At 39.4% G+C, this 17848-nt stretch overlaps 1 long non-coding RNA gene across 2 annotated transcripts; it reads left to right on the plus strand.

Annotated features, from left to right (window-relative positions):
* The first annotated feature begins 2655 nt into the window (after positions 1–2655).
* On the plus strand, positions 2656–14959 carry LOC120225616. 2 transcript variants are annotated; one of them, XR_005526839.1, is made up of 3 exons: positions 2656–2735; positions 3220–3354; positions 14902–14959. It is a non-coding gene; the product is annotated as an uncharacterized LOC120225616 (long non-coding RNA). The 2 variants fall into 2 exon arrangements; XR_005526840.1 differs by lacking the exon at positions 14902–14959 and adding an exon at positions 3611–3782.
* Positions 14960–17848: the final 2889 nt, after the last annotated feature.

The following is a 17848-nucleotide window of genomic DNA, read 5'->3' on the forward strand; positions in this document are numbered from 1 at the left end:
TATGAGAATAAGAGAGTGCCCCCCCACTCTCACCTACCCCCCCCACACACACACACACACTCCTTGCTACCCCTGCTAACCACACAAGTCCACAGCAGACCTGCACTCTACACTCTGGCCAGTTAGTGTGCAGCTGCTGGCCTCCAAAGGCCTGGGCGATCTCTTAGAGTAAGTGACCCAGCAGCTGGCACCAGCAGCCTCAGTGGGTCCTGCTACTGCTGCTACGTCTTCCCCTGGGTCTTTGGTGATCCCATCTTCTTCACCATCAATGACATCACAGTGTTGGTCAAAGGCAGCTCTAACCCCATTGAGCTTCTGGAAGGTGATGAGACACCCGGACTGGGGGAGCCATCTTAGTGACCCACTTGAGCAGCTTCCCTGGCCTCAATGATCCCCCATTAGGAAAGCTGTGTTAGCAGGATAAAGTGGCCATTGGTGAGGCTTTATATACTCATCTCACTCACCCTGGGTGTCCTGCTTCTCAATTCCTGCATGCCTCACAGCTGGTGTGCTATGAGCTCTAGGCTGAGCTGGCCGTGAGCCACTGGCTGTCGCCAACCAATCCTACCAAATTCTTCCAGAGGACAGTCATGGATGGGCTAGCTGCCCCCTTGGCCTGCACTAACCACACCCTGGCTTCTTGGAGCCTTGGCTGGTATGACACCCCATGGCCCCATCGAGAAAGGTGTTGTTCCCTGGCTGCACTCCACCCACCCTCCTCCTGGAAGGCCTGGCCTCCTGCAGAACTCAGGATTCTTGCAGAGAATGTGGTGACCCCCAGGACCTAGCAAGGACCTCAGCAAGCTGAAAGTAAGGAAAGCATGAGCTCCCTGGGCAGCTTGAGGAAGAAATGGCCCAATGATGGCACCCTTCAGGCCTGCCCAGGAGCACTCCATGGTGCCCTGAATGACCCGCCACAACCAAAGCTCTCACAGGCCTGAAAAAAGCAGCCAGGGTCCCTCGCAAGTAAACGGGGCACCCTCTCCGACTGCCCCAGGAGATACACAGGGCAGCCTCCGTTGTGGTCGATGTTAAGAAGGCGGGTCTCCAGGCAGCCTTCAGGCCCAGCAGAGTGACCAGCACACCCGGCCCGGGTGTCCCATCCACAGGGAAGCACCCAGTAGCCCCCACCAAGTTCCAGCTTCTGGTAGAGGGAACAGCTCGGCAGCTCCCCAGTCCCCTAGATGGTGGCCCGCCCAGCCGGAAGAGTACGCTGGGGCTGGGGTGCGGCCTAGGGGCAGACAGCAAAGGTCTGGAGGAGAAAACACTGGAGCTGCTGTAGGCCACCAGTGGCTCTGGCTCTCGAATCCACAGGCCAGATAAAGGCAGAGGGCGGCTTTTGCTGAGCCCACAGCGCGGCCAGGAGGCCAGGCGGGACGTCACTCCCGCGGTTGCCTACAGGGGTGGGCTCTCCGCACGGGCAGGGATGGAGTCACTTCTGCCTCCTTGGAGCCTGCGCTGCGGCAGAGCGCTGCGCCGCAGAACCGCCGCGTCACCACCGCTGAAGGGCACCGGCTGAAGCTCGCGCCGCGCGGCCCGCGCGCGGTGCCCCGCCTCCCCGAAACGCGAGGGCCTACCGCGAGTGGTCACCGCATGGCTGTACCCAGGGTACCGACTCCCCTATCCCCGGCGGCTCCAAGGGCAGGGGCAGGGTAGTGCTCTGGCGGCGAGTCCCTACCCACGGTTCTCTGACACCACGAACTCAGAGGAAGATACGAAGGATTTCGGGGTTCTTTGCCAAGACTCGCTGCCAGTTTCTCCCACCGTTGCCCACTCCTCCCAGCCTGTGCATGGTGGACCCCCCCCCCTTTGCTGCTCCCAACCTCCAGCCCCCAGCTGTCAGAGGGCCTAGGCAGCTCGCAGAAGTCCCGGGTTCGCCCCTACGCCAGTACTGCCGCCTATTTGGACGGCTGTCAATACCAAGGAGGCAAGCTATTTGAGAGCCAGGCAGCTCAGTCTGCAACTCAGCGCCCGGGGCGAGGCCAGTTCCAAGGGTGCCCCTGTACAGAAAGTCCTCAACCCCCAGACGCAGCTCGAAGCCCATCTGAGTCAGCCAGCAGCCGACTCCCTCCCTCTTCCCCTGCCCTCGGTCTACACTGACCTGGCCTATCTGCACAGTTGGGGCAGCACCTGGCTGGAGACTGACCTGTTTCCCCTGGTGAGCCGTGCGACGTCGCCAGCGGCCAAGTGCAGCGCACGGAAGAGGGCAAGAGGGGCCGCGCGGAGCGGGCGAATGAGGGGCAAGCCCCAGTGGGCCTGTGACCTCCAGATGACCCTGATACTCACCTGCGTGGCGGCGCACAAGTAGTAGGAGCAGGCGCAAGCCCGGCACAGGTGTTGGGCTTTCAAGGTGCTGGAAGCAGCACAGCAGCGTCCACACAGGTCGAGGCCTTCCGGATTTACACGGTGAAATTTTAGCCCAGACCCAGACACCCAGAAACCCACACCTTCGTTTCACAATCTATGGCTGTGCTGGAATTCTGGGATTCACCTACGTCACAATAAACCAGGTACTCCACTGGAGAGAGGGAGGAAGGAGAGAAGGAAGGAAGGAAGGAAGGAAGGAAGGAAGGAAGGAAGGAAGGAGGAAGGAAGGAAGGAAGGAAGGAAGGAAGGAAGGAAGGAAGGAAGGAAGGAAGGAAGGAACCACCACTGTCCACAGATTCTGTGAATATGTTACCCAATATGTTACTCTATGCGGCAGGAGAGACTTTGGAGGTGTAATTAGGGTTCAGGTGTAATCAGGTTCAGATTATCCCGGATTGTTAAAATGGACTCCGTATAATCAAAATGGGAAAAACTCCTGATGTAGTCAACCAGACAGAAATGTAGAACCACAGAAAAAAAAAAGTCATAGCTACTGGCTGTGACTAGAGCCTCCAGCAAGGAGTGTAGCAGGACCACGGCTTGACCCGGGCTTGGTGAGACCCACGGCCTATTTTTGACATATAGAACTGGAAGATTATACATTTTAGTTGTTTTAATTTGTTAATAGATACAATGTAGCCATGGCCATGCAGGTCTGGAACACAACTGAATTTGACTTTTAATGTAATAATGTGCTTGAGAACCCTGAACTGTACTTTATCTACGTTGGTAAATGAAAGTGTATGACTAGCATTGCACAGAAAAGTGGAAGAAATAACATGGATGTTTGTTTCTGTTTTATCTTCTTCTATTTATGTTATTCTTTCACTATGTGCCATCTGAATATTTTAGGTAAATCCAGGAAAAGTTGGATATGGGGTCTGGCTTTCAAATATGGAATACTAAATAAGGACACTGCGCTTCTTCTCAGAAACAGTGTTTTGGAATGAATAGGAACCTAGGAAGCAATAGAAAAGCAATGCAATGGTGAGTATTCTGGAATGTCTAGATCCTGTGGCATGGCAGCCAATTTCTAGTGGGTGGAGTCATACCAAAGAGACTGGATTTCTCGTATTTCTTTAATTTGTACCCTATTCCATTTCTACATATGGTTAGCTAGATAGTATATACAATGGGCCCTCTGATAGCTGTTCAATATTTTTTAGCAGAAATTACAGAAATCATTTTATATTGTTTAGTGTTAAGAATACTAACTAGTATATTCCCTCCCCGTTCCTAACAGAACCTCAAAATTCTTAGTGATCATCCTGCCCCCAATACAGGAGTGAGCCTTACCTGGCTTATATCAATTACTACATCCCAGATGTACTGTGGTGGTTGGTCTGTATGTGGTTCTGTGTTCTAATCTGGACCATTGAGAAGGAGGGCAGCTTTTTCAGAAGGCATCTGTTTTGCTTTGGGTATGATTGCCTTTACTATCTAGTTTTATAATACTCAGAAATGATGAAATTTAGAAAAAATACATAAATTATCCATTATTCAAGTTAAGAAATAGCATATTTATAACTTTGTTTTGGACTTAGAAAATCCTAGATTCTATACTGATTAGTATATAAGTATTATAACAAACTGAACAAAATATCTGTGTGTGTGTGTGTATGTGTGTGTGTGTGTGTTCTAAATAGTGACAGATGCAATGATAAAACTTAGCTGGAAATAGGTATAGTGAGTGAAGGGGGTTATTTGCCTTTAAACAGAATGGGAACAGAATGGATTGTGTATCAGCAGGCCAAGAATCCCTCTGTGGTTGCTAGAAAATAAAAGAATAAACTGCAAACAAACAAACAAATGAATAAATAAGTGTATTTTTAAATATATCAGAGACCAACTGACAAAGACCAGATGCACTAAAATTCCAGAGAAAAAAAGCCTTTTAAAATGATTTAATGATTGCCAGCTACTTAATTCCCTCTGGGAATTTGCCAGATCTTGGCGTAAGTTGTGTTTCTATTGGCCCTGGTAGACAAACTTTATACGGGACTAAAGAAACAGCAGATATTTTGACCATCTTATTCTGTTGGCATCACAGACTGGAGACTAGATATTCCAGTTAAGCATTTCTCTGGAAAAGATCACTTCAAAATTTAGGCTTAAACTTTGACTTAAAACAACATTTATTTTCTCTTAGAGTTTCTTTGGGATAAGAATGCCAGGAAATATTAGCTGGATGATTCTGGCTTAGAGTCTCTGAAATGGTTGCATTTGGATATGACTAGAGCTGGAATAGTAGAGGAATGGAATACTGAGGGCTATCTGTCCTCTGTCTCTGTCCATATGGTCCCAGGCTTATCTATATAATCCCTATCGAATAGTTTGGGCTTCTTCAATTTGGTGGCCTCAGGGAAGTTGAATTGTTAACTGCTGTAGGCTGTAAGAGTGAAAGAATCTGGCAAAAAAGGCAGAAACTAAATCACTTTTGATGATGAGTTAGAGCTCATGGTGTGTTGCTTCCATCATACTCTTAGTTCATCTCCCCTAAACTCATTCAGCAAATTGTTAATATGCTTGGAATGAGGTTAAAAATCCATCTCAAAATTTCTGGAGGAAAGAACTGTCAGGGTTGAGGAAAGGGAAACTTAGGCTCAATTAAAAGTTTGAAAGGAGCCCATTTTAGTACATTTGAGCTATGATGACAAAAAGCACAGAGTGAGTGGCTTATAAACAACAAAAACTTATTTCTCACAGTTCTGGAATCTGGCGGTCCCAGATAAGAGTACCAGCATGGCCAGGTTCTGGTGAAAACCCTCTTCTAGCTTTCAGACTGCTAGCTTCTTGCTGTGTCCTCATATAGTGGAAGAGGCAAACTAGCTATCTGTGATCTCTTTTGTAAGTGCACTAATCCTGTTCATGAAGGGTCCACCCTTGTGACCTAACCACCTCCCAAAGAAAACCCACCTTTTAATGACATTACCATGGGTGGTAAGTTTTTAACATATGAATGTAAGAGACAAACATTCAGATCATAGCAGAACCTACCTGCGGAACTGGAGTGAAGCAGAAGTGCCCTGAGTTTAACTATACGTATAAACCATCCCCCATCCATTCAATCCCCTATTTTATTGAGATGATTGGCCCTTCACTCTATCTGCCCAAAAGAAGAAAATACATGCTTTTGCTCATGGAAGATATAACCAGAACTTCTATAGTCGGTTCTGTATAACTGTTGTCATTGCTTTTATTTATTTTTTTGAAGTTTATTTACATATTTTGAGAGAGAGAGAGGAGTATGCGAGGGGAGAGAGAGAGAGAGAGAGAGAGAGAGAGAGAGAGAAAATCCCAAGCATTGTCAGCACAGAGCCCAATGCAGGGCATGACCTGCGAGATCATGACCTAAGCCAAAACCAAGAGTCAGATGGTTAACCCACTGAGCCACCCTGGTGCTCCATGTGTCATTGCTTTTACACCTGAATATGTAGTCGGAATCAATGTGTTAAATGCTTCCACTTCCTCTTCCCATAAGTACCAGAAAGGGATTCCCCTAATGGGGAAAAAAACAGCAAAACAAAACGAACAGAGAAGTGCTAAGAACACTGGGCCCTCCTATTCTTATAATCCTTTGAAGTTTGAGCCTTTGTGACTGATGATTTTGAACACTGGAACCTCTGGCAATGAGATGCAGTCTTAGGGATTTGCACTCATTTTCTCCTGGGACTAGCTACCAGGCCACATTTATTTTCAAAAGCAGCTATTTGCTTATTATTAAACTCTTGTATAAACTGAACACATGAACTTTGAAGGTCTTGTGACTTCCAAACCAAATATTCCTATTTGGTTGTGGATCAACTCAGATTCAATGATTAACAAAGAAGATAGTGCCCAGAAAGCTAACTAGTGAAATGGAAAACTTATAGTCAAGAACACAGGTGATTTGGCCCAGGTAGCTCTTTAGTTTTATATGAAAAAGTGACAACTATCTCATTAGGGAAAACTTCGTTTTCTACTCCATTGACTGAAGCAAAGTTACTGGCTCAGTGGGGTCCACAATTCACAGAGCTTCCCCCAAATACCTGGCCTGGTTCACTGATGCTTTGGATGTGGTGAAACCTGACAGTACCCACTGGGCTATGGCAGCTGTTGTATCTCACCATCAGCTATCCAGAACTGCCAATGGCATGCTCTCTCTGTTTATTGGGCTGAACACAAGGCTATGGGCATGTCTCTGGCCAATACTCCCCTTGATTAAATTTGTTATAGTTTCACTGGCTCTTGAGCTAAGACTCAAGAGATTGAGTTCTTATTTTGTCTCCTGATTGCAAAACTACAAAATTAAAGACACCTCTCTAGGGAAATGTACATGATTTGTTTCCACATGGCTACTAATCATGGCTACTAATCAGACTCTAGATTATTCACATAAGATGCACACAGTAAGGGTCTTTTAGCTGAAGAGACCCAATGAAGTCAGGGTCTGATTAAGATATTTCATCACCCAGATTATTAGCACTGCTGCCTATATTCATAATTATACCAGATATGACAACTGAACCACTATTGACTGAGCACAAAGTAAACAAATCAGTGTTCTGATGCAGAATCAAGCACTATGTGCCAGATTTGTGACTCCTGCCAAAAGCTGGCCCTTTGGTCGCATGACCAATATGGGGCAGAATATGGCTCCTGCTCACTCTTGACATACTGACTACACCAGAACTTCAACCACTGTCAAGACTATTTGGTAGGAACACAACAATATTGGTACTTTTTCACATTATGGTGCTCCTGTTCCAGTGTGATCAGCTGATTTGGACCATATAATTATGGCTCTTGGAACTAAACTGTGTTATGTGTTCAGCTGGACAATTTTCCATGTGATAATGATGCACCCTTTTTTTTTCAAAAAAGAAAAAAAACCCTCAATGACTGATAATGTTTTCAGTAGACTTTCCCCACACCCTAATATCCACAGGCATTTGGTATAATTTAGTATTGAAATATCCTCCTCTAAATCCATTCAAATAATTTATAATTCTATCTCTCATCCCCTCCTCCCAGTCCAAAGACCTTGGTAAGGCAGCTACAGGATGGCAAACAATTTTTTTTTTCATCTGCTTGTATTCTCTTGATGGGTTGATGTAATAATAAATCATAAGGAAAATGAACACTTATATAAGTACACTAATTGCCAAGAATTCCGTACACTGGCCTACAAAGAAAAGGACAAATACCTGTCTGTACCTTTTGTAACAATTCCACTTTTCCTTATACATTGATGTTTTCAGATGGAAGAACTGGTTTCCAGTAGGTGCTGATTAAAAATAGGTAAAACTAGCTACTAGAATAGGACATACAGATTTGGAGACAATAGAAGAGCAACAGTTCTAGGACCTGGAAAGGGAACATGTCCTGGAGATACAGAAGAGTGAGAGGGAATTAATGATCCCTGGAATCTTACCCACAAAGGAAAACATCCTAGAGCAATTCTCCCAAACCAAAGTTGGATCCTTAAATGTAACTGACTCTTGGGTCTGCCATGTCCAAACATATTGACTCTGATAAGAATTGATAATTATTTTCGTTAATCATTGGAAACAATAATAGATGGCCACAGATTGTGTACATTCCATGTGAAATACTTGTCAGAACCTCTATTTGTATTTCTTACCCTTATTTCCATTGTCATCCCACTGATATTCTATAGAGAGGAAGAGAGCCATATGTCTATAATAGGGACAAACAGGACAGATTGAAAGCTCTCAGGCAGTCATTCCATAAACAAGAAGTAGACTCAGTCATTTTGTCTGAAATGGGAGCTGTGAAGTTTACCATTTGACTGAAGAGACACATTAGAGGCACTATCAACTGCCCCTGATTGATATAGACCTTGCTTGGAGGTATCCAGCAATTATCAATATTTTCTTCCAGGTGGAATTGTGTGTACTATTGTTACTGTATTTTCTTTGTAGAACCAGGTATTAACTTGCTTTCTTCCCCAAAACATAATGCACCTTAGGGGTGGTCATAGAGACTTCCATGTGTTTCAGGAAACATAACCAATAGATCATGCATTCCTCACATGTTTGTGGAGATCTTCTGAAATGAAATGAAATTAAGCTACCCTTATTTCTCAGGTAAAACCCTAGAAGACTCTGTGTGTGTGTGTGTGTGTGTGTGTGTGTGTGTGTGTGTGTGTATGTGTAAGCATCAATTTCTCCTTCCCACTTTCTCAAAAGTAAAATTCTTTTTTAATGTTTATTTTTATTTTAGAGAGAGAGAGAAGAAAGAGAGGCAGAGAGAGAGGGAGATAAAGAATCTCAAGGAGACTCAATGCTGTCAGTGCAGAGCCCAATGTGGGGCTTGAACTAACAAACCATGAGATGATGACCCGAACCTACATCAAGAGTTGGTTGCTTAACCAACTGAGCCATCAAGCACTCTCAAAGTAAAATTCTTAAAATAGTTAATTGGAATTTAAAATGCTTTTCTTATTGTGATTAAAATTAATTGCAAAATGCAAGACATGGATCTTGATTTAACTGTGTCCATAACTAATAGCTGGCAACTCATCTTTGACATTCAGAACTTGGGCATAAAATGTAAGAAGATATTTTATTTTTTTTTTATTTTTTTTTTTTAAATTTTTTTTTTTTAATGTTTTATTTATTTCTAGCAGAGAGAGAGAGACAGCGTGAGCAGGGGAAGGTCAGAGAGAGAGGGAGACACAGACTCTGAAACAGGCTCCAGGCTCTGAGCTGGCAGTCAGCACAGAGCCCGACGCGGGGCTCGAACCCACGAACCACGAGATCATGACCTGAGCGAAAGTCGGACGCTTAACCGACTAAGCCACCCGGGCGCCCCTGTAAGAAGATATTTTAAAAACTCAGGAAGTAAATATGTAATTTAATTCAACGTTTTCATTAAAAAATACATCAGATTGATAAATTAAGACCAATGAACTGGACAATAGTTTCATAAATAAAGTTTATTGGGATACCCTCCCAATGAAATGCATTTTTTTCTCTAGGCAATCAAATTCTCCAAATTTCAGCCTCTTACGTTGTTCTAATATCCATACTGGGCACAACTATTTGGGTGAGGTTTGCCTGAGTAAGGAGCTTTTTAAAGATGTGGACACCCACCTTAATATCTTGTTCTTTGGATTTGGCAGTATATCAAAAGTTCACATTTTAAGGCACTGCCAAAGGAAGATGGATGCCCATTGGGCACACACAGTTGTGTAGGGGTACTTATTTGAATTTAAATACATAAGGGAGTCAACTCTACCTTTAAATCTATACCTGTCTTAATATTTCAAGTTAATTTTTCAGTTTTTTTAACACTTTCTGGCTGTTATTTCAGAACCCACATATTTTCAAAATACTGGAGTTCATATATGAGTCATTGATGTGTTTTCACTTTTATCATGACAAAGACAGCAGCAACATCCCTGACATGAAGAGTGAGGAAGAGGGCATGATATGAATCATGGTTTGAGATGACCACTTGTAATTTAGGAGTTTATTTGCGTAAGGCATATATACAACACCTATTCCTACTGTGGTCCAATGGAACTGAAGAAGTGTGAATTATTGGATGGAAATCCACATTGGTGTTACTTATATAGACAATCTGGTGATTGTAGGTTTGCTGTATAGCATTTCCATTATGAAACTAATGTTTCCTCCATGGATAATGGCACAGGCAGGAAATCTTATGAAATGCTGCCTGGTAAACAAAAATGAGAGGCCTAATATTTTTCTACTACTAAAGATTTGTTACCTTCAATACTAAAAGAGTTACTGCATTAATATTAGTGAAATAATATCCTTATGAGTCCTTGTTTCTAAAATTGTGAGAGGCCCACACATTCTTATTCAGATTATTGCATTTAAATTGGATTGTAAAATATCTATCCTGGAGACAAGTGGTAAAACAATTTTTAAAGTGCAGAGACTTATATTGCATGTCAAGTGATTATTTTCAGAGTAAAAATCAAATTCTCTCTGCTATGCAGCAGGATGCTATTTTATGATAATAGAAGACACTTGCAAACAAGTCTTAGTATAGTTTTAAAAATTAGTTTTCTGCTTCTTAACATCACCTTTACAAATGATTCATCAATGGCTGCTGCCAACATCCTCTTTTCTCACTTATCTCATTTCGCCCTTCTCATTTTTTTTTATTTTGACAGTTTATCATGCTTATAAGAAGTAGAGATGCTGCAACTCTTAGAAGCTGACATATTTAGAGCACCAACTAGATTATTGCACATTTTCAAATTGTGTCATTTTGTCCACCCTACCCCAGTAGTCAAAACAATAATTCTCCATACATCTTTGTATTCTAGAACCATAGATTGAAAAAAAAAAAGTCCTTAATTCTAGACAGCCCAGAATGATTCGTGAAGAGGGAGAGGAACCTTGGTTGGGGAAGTAGAAGTTCTGCATGTTCCCAGAAACTAGAAACTTGTACCAGACTAAACATGACAATATTAAGCAACTATTGTTGTTAGAAAACACAAAAGAAGAGAAATACAATATACTGCATGAAACAGCTAGATAGATGAGGTACTGGCTGGGAAATTTATTCAGGTCTACCAAAGTTCTTGTAGGAATAGTTCACAGAAAAGTGCATGTGTGGTTAATTGATTTAGCCAATTGATCTCCTAAAGAGAAGGAATGAGAGTGAGAAACCATGAGGTAGCCTCATGAAGCAAGACCAGATAGCCAGAATGGAACCAGGAGCATTAGCCTCATTTAAGGAGCTGGAGTTGGTATAAATATGAGTCAATCTATCATATCCCCTGCCTTCCTAGGAATAATGTTTTCTCTTATTATCAGAATACCCCTTAAACTTACACCAGGGCTCTAGTGTGTGTAAATAGATATGGACTCAAAATTATTTGAGTAGGTGAGAAGACCAGAAATCTCTCCTAGTTACAGTAAAGATGAATATCACACGATAGCCTGTACCAGTGTGAACTCTTTCCTCTCCTACACAGGACAAGTTAAGGCAAGGTTAGTAAGATATGTGGTTCTGACCCTATATAAGAAAAAACTCAGTAGACAAAATATCTCACTTACTCATTCAGTCAGCAATTAATTGTTGAGGATCTTTGATCCAGGAATTTTTTCCCAGGCCTTTAGGATTTGACAAAGAGCAACAAAAACAAACAAGCAAAAATCCATGCCTGATGGGAAATTATATTCTCATGTGGGGAAAAAAAAATTTTTAGGTGATCTTCCATAGATGGAATTATTTGCATTTGAAATAAATTTATTGACAACTCTTTGCGAGTAAAAGATCAGATATATCCAAGTACTGTGAACTGAGGGAGCCAAAGGAAAACAGGTTGTCTATTTTGTTATCCTTAAGACCTCTTCAATATTTAATAAAGTGCAAAACTCATGAAATGCTTCTATGTGTATAGGCTCACTGACATGAAAACAATGACAAGACTAAGCTTTGGATCTGGGTTTCTCTCTCTCTCTCACACACACACATACACACACACGTATACATGCAAATACACACATACACACACATATACATGCAAATACACACATACACACACACACAAATACAGATTCTGATTCTGAGACAGTTTATAGACACTAGAATACACATGAGCAGGTAGCACAACAAAAGAAAGGGAAAGCTCTGTCTGCCCACATAGCAGTATCAAGCACAGTGCCTTTCTGATGAGTTGTGCTGACTCGGCAGTAAATCACCCTGTGGCCAGATTGGGTCAACTCTCCTTCAGCCCTCCTACCCAGAGCCTTCTTTCCCATACCTCACCATGTTCTTTGTTCAGTAATTCCTCAGATTAAAATATTAAGAACAGGGGCACCTAGGTGGCTCAGTCAGTTGAGCATCCAACTTCAGCTCAGGTCATGATCTCATGGTCGGTGAGCACAGCTCAAGAGTTCTAAGTCTCACGTTGGGCTCTGTGCTGACAGCTCAGAGCCTGGAGCCTGCTTCAGATTCTGTGTTTCCCTCTTTCTCTGATGCTCCCCTGCTCATGCTCTGTCTGTCTCTCTCAAAAATAAATAAACATTATTTTTTTTAACATTATGAAGAAAGCATTTTTTTTCTCTCATTAGGGATAGATACTTAGGAACTTTTAATCTAAATCTCTCCCACTTTTCAATTTGTGAAAATTTTATTACCATATATTGTCTTCCATATGTTCAAGCCTGCTTTTCCTAATACAAATGATATAATTTTTAAAGCAATTTCTGTTGACTAAATAGCACAGATGAGAATTTAAGCTTCTGATAGAGGTAAATGTATATATATATATATATATATATATATATATATATATATATACTGCTATGTGGGCAGACAGAGCTTTCCCCTTCTTTTATATATATATAAATATATATATATATTTCTTTAAATATATATACATTTATATATATTTCTTTTTTGGAAATAAGGAAAAGAATTTGGTTTATACATAAATTCATAGAACTTCAAAATAATTTAAAATGGTTTTCTGACTTCATAAGGAGTTTGATTTTTTTTAATTTTACTATTTTATTTTACTTTACTTATTGTCCCTGTCATAAAACTTGAATTTTATGTGGAAATTCTTTATTTAATTTTACATGGAAATTCTCTAACTCTATGCTCGGAAATCTGATTCTGAAGCCTAGGATTGGGTCTACCATCAATTCTGATATAGATAGGTAAAGTAATACACTTTAAAGTATACTGAAATCAGAATGATTCACTTAGAGTGATAAGTATATTGTAGTGAACTTTAGACCAATTATATAATAGTAGGTTCCCAAACTATTGAAATTAGTAATCTTTCTGAAGACATTATAAAATGACAAATATCAAGCCAGCATTTTCTCTTTTATTAATTTTTTAATGTTTATTTTTACATTTGAAAGAGAGAGAGAAAGACAGACAGAGGGTGAGCAAGGGAGGAGAGAGAGAGAGAGAGAGACAGGAACAGAAGCTGGCTCTGGGCTATGAGGTGTCAACATAGAGCCTGATCCGGGGCTCAAACTGAGGAATGGTGAGATCATGACCTGAGCCAAAGTAGGATGCTTAACCAACTGAGCCACCCAGGTGCCCCAAGCCAACATTTTGTTACAAATATTTGTAAATTAAAAATCACAAGTAAGCAATTCTGCACTGTTTTCATTTTTTTAGGGCCAGTTTCTATAAAGGAATAACAAAATGAACTCATTTTTCTAGCAAAGCTATAAATGTTCTCCATATGAAAATTTGAAATCAGAAAACTTCAGTAGAACTAGATCTACATCTTCTTAACTAATTTAAATTGAAATTTAAATAAATTTAAAGCAAATGCTATGATTGACTTTAAGTAGTGGAGAGCAAGTAAGCATACTTTAGTGAAGGGAATTTTGACTTATAGAGGTAGAAATAAACATCAAATTTAATCTTATTATTTTGGAAAATACGATGTGTTTAAATTAGATCTATCTACTTTAAAAATGTTTAAATCTTCACATAAAAGTGGTAAATTACAGAGGCACCTGGGTGGCTCAGTTGGTTGAGTGCCTGACTCTTGATTTTGGTTCAGGTCATGATCCCAGGGTCATGGGATCAAGCCCTGCATTGGGCCCTGCTTAAGATTCTCTCTGTTTCCCTCTGTCCCTCTCCCCTACTTGTGCTCTTTCTCTCTAAAAGAAAAAAAAAAAAAAAAAAAGACATTATACTGATATCCCCAGTCAGTCCTGGAATAAACCACTGTTTCCTTTTTTTTTTTTTTTTCATTTATTATCTGTGTCCATAGTTCTGTAAATGATTTTAAAATATTTCTTTTTCTGTTGCTATTTATATATACTAGAAAGATCTCTTCAGCCCAATGTGTATACTTTACTTTCTTCTTGGAGAAATATCAAAGCTTAGGTTTTATAATCTCAGGGTTGGAAAGGTCATTACAGGACATTTGATCTAAAGTTCCTTAGATGTTTAAGTCCTCTTTTAGTACTTTTTTAGTACTTTTGCAGAAATATTGCTCAGTTACTTATGGATTCCAACCATAAGAGTTACTCTATGAGCAATTCAAATTTTACTGAAGGAATCTACTTTAACATTGCTAAATTTGATGTTCTTAACTAAATTTCACTGATATTATGCCCAAATCTGTTTCTTTTCCAGTTTTATTTTTCTTTATATCTTGGCATTATTCTTTGGAAAATATAGAAAACACCCTATATCTCTTCCTCTTGAAATTAAATTAAATATTTTTGAAGAGGGCAATGATTGTCTACCTCTTCTCTCCAATTTCTCATTTTAAATCTATTTTCCTTTAGTTTTTGTAATATTTTATAAGATGGTTCCAACTCTCTAAGTAATTAATTTCAAATTGTCTATATCCTTCTTGAGATTCCATTTTTTTAAATTCTAACATCATCACTTGTTAAGATACAGTCACTTATAAAAAATGTTATCATCTTTCAGTCAATTAGTAAATCATCCTTTAAAATATTACAATTACTGGAAGTGGATTTCAATACAGAAGAAGATTTCTAGAAAAGTACCAATGAACTGTGAAAATGATCTTATATAGATTTTGGTTTTATTTTGCAGGGCCACCACATTGCAGAACAGAGGGGAACACTAATTTCGTTGGATTGAGGGACAAAAGTGAGTAAGAGATTAAAAATTCAAATTATAGGGGCATCTGGGTGGCTCAGTTAGTTAACTGTCTGAGTCTTGATTTTGGCTTCGGTCACGATCTCACAATTTATGGGGCTTGGGTTTATGGGATTGATCCTCGTATCAGACTCTGGGATGACAGAGCATACTTGGGATTTTCACTCCGCCCCTCTGCCACGTTCTGTCTCTGAAACTAAATAAATAAACATTTTAAAAGAAAATTCAAATTATAGAATAAATAAGGGATAGATTCAGGCCCAAAGACAGAATGAATAGTGTAAACAAAAGAGGGACATACTTTTTTCTGAAGTGGAACAGAAAGATAAGAAATGGATTTTTGAGTATAGAGGAAGACTATGCAGGAATTTTGGGTCAAATGACTTGGGGTATTTCTTAATGATTATTTACTTATTTTGAGAGAAAGAGAGAGGAAGAGAAAGAGCATATGAGTTGGAGAGAGGCAGAGAGAGAACGAATCCCAAGCAGGCTCTGCATTGTCAGTGTGGAGCTTGACACAGTGCCTGAACTCAAACTGTGAGATCATGACCTGAGCTAAATTCAAGAGTTGGACACTTAACTGACTGAGAAACTCAGGCACCCTAGATGACTTGAGTTTTTACAAATAAAGTAGGAGCTGCATTCTACAGATAAGGATGACAACTATAGTATGCAGTAGCATACTTTGATGTTTGAGGGAAGGAAGTAGTTCTTAGATAACAACTGTGGTAAATGCAAGAGAGTCTATATCAGGTGACTACAAATGACTGTCAAACAGCAGTGGGAATTCAGAAAGGATATATTTATAATGGACGTGTTTGGTACTGTGACAAGTTACCTCCAGCAGATTACAATTTCTTAAGAAGAAAAGGAAGAAATTGAGATTTCCTAGAAATAGTATATAGTTTTATAGGAATTGTATAAAATATTTTTTCTTATGATCATGAGTTTTACCACAATATACTTTTAGGACTTCTGGTCTAGACTGGATATTGTAAACTTGTTTCTCTACTTTTCTTCCCACCAAGTACATCAATAAACTCTGGAAATATCAAAAGAGGCAAGCACAAGAGAACTCTGGAAGCCTAAGTGCTATTCAGGGTTCTCTAAAGAAACAGAACCAATATGATAGAAAGAGACAAAGAGATCTATTGTAAAGAGTTGGCTCACACACAGTGGATGGAGACAAAATTTCCAGCTAACAAGAGCTAGTTCACATACATTGAACATTCTTCCTAACAAAAGCAGGATACACATTTTTTCCCAAGAATCCATGAATATTCACCAAAGTAAACCAAATCAAGGACCATAAAACAAACCTCAATAAATTTAAGTCATTTAAATTATACAGAATATATTCTCTACTAGAAATCAATAACAGAAAGACAATAGGCATATTTCCAAATATGTGAAAATCAAATAAGAAACATTTAGATAATTCAGCTATCAAAGAGTAAGTCTCAAAGAAAGGGTTATTTTTTTTGTAAAAATCACATACAATATAATGAAAATTCAGCATATCAAAATATATGGGATATAACAGAATTATTGCTGAGAAGGACATGTATAATACTAAATGCTTACATGAGAAATAAGGAAAGGTTTCAAATAGTTTGGCCAGAAAACTAAAAAAAAGGTAAAGCAAAATAAACCCAAAGCAAGAAAGATAAGAATAAAAGAGCTGAAATCATTGAAATTGAAAATAGGTAAACATGAGAGAAAGTAAGTAAAACACCTGATTTTTTAGAAATTGATAAACCTGTAGAAACATGTAAAACAGTATACTTTTACATTTATAGAAGCAAAGGACTTCAAAAATATTTTGCATTGCATAAACCAAATTCAGATCTAGAACTGCAGCTGACATAAAGCATGAACATACACACTTTCTTGGGTTCTATAAAAAAGTAATTGGATAAGTGTTCTAAAACATCTCTAAAGCTACGTCACCCAAAATATTTTCTGTGACTTAAATTATATGCTCTCCACTTTTGAAATTGAAGGTATAGGGTAAAATTTGTAGAAACTTACACTTGTTTCTGGAAGACAGAAATGCAATCTATGATCCAGAATGTCAAATTACAGGGGTGCCTGGGTGGCTCAGTTGGTTAAATATCCAACTCTTGATCTTAGCTCAGGTCATGATCTCACAGATGGTTAGTTTGTGCCCATCATTGGGCTCTATGCTGGCACAGAGACTGCTTGGGATTCTGTCTCTCCTTCTCTGTGCCCCTCCCCTACTTGTGTGCACACATGGGTTCTCTCTCTGTCTCTGTCTCTATCTCTCTCTGTTTCTCTCTCAAAATAAATAAACTTAAAAACAAGTCAAAGTACACAAAAATCAAAGGCATATGTGCTCAAAAGATTCAGGACAGATTTTTCTTTTGGAAAAGCTTACTTGATTAGCTTATCTGATTTACCTACAATATCACATATACTTCGGTCTTTTAGGAAGGGATTCTTACAACATGCATGTTCTATTTGAATTTTAAAATACTCAAATCCATTTATTATGACAATTATTATACACAAATCATTTTGAAACAGTACATTATTTGCCCTAGATCTTCCTTTAATTAATTTATTTAATTCAATAAATGATTAAATAATTTATTTAATTCAATAAATGAAATAAATTTATTTCATAATCTTAATCTACCCAATTCATTTAAATACCATACATATTATTTCTCTAGTAGAGTTTGTATTCATATATGAAATTTTCAAGTATGTATATTGTATATAATCTAAAAGAAGTCAGACAAAATAAAACCATGAGAAAAAAATTGTTGGTACAAAAGTTCAAATTTTGAAACATTTGTTGTTGAGGAAAAGTGGCATTTGATCCTTCTGGGTAAATAAAAGTTATAGGCAACTACAA

Source organism: Hyaena hyaena, unplaced genomic scaffold (genome assembly GCF_003009895.1).
Source record: "Hyaena hyaena isolate Hyena2069 unplaced genomic scaffold, ASM300989v1 scaffold_1451, whole genome shotgun sequence".
Lineage (NCBI taxonomy): Eukaryota > Metazoa > Chordata > Mammalia > Carnivora > Hyaenidae > Hyaena > Hyaena hyaena.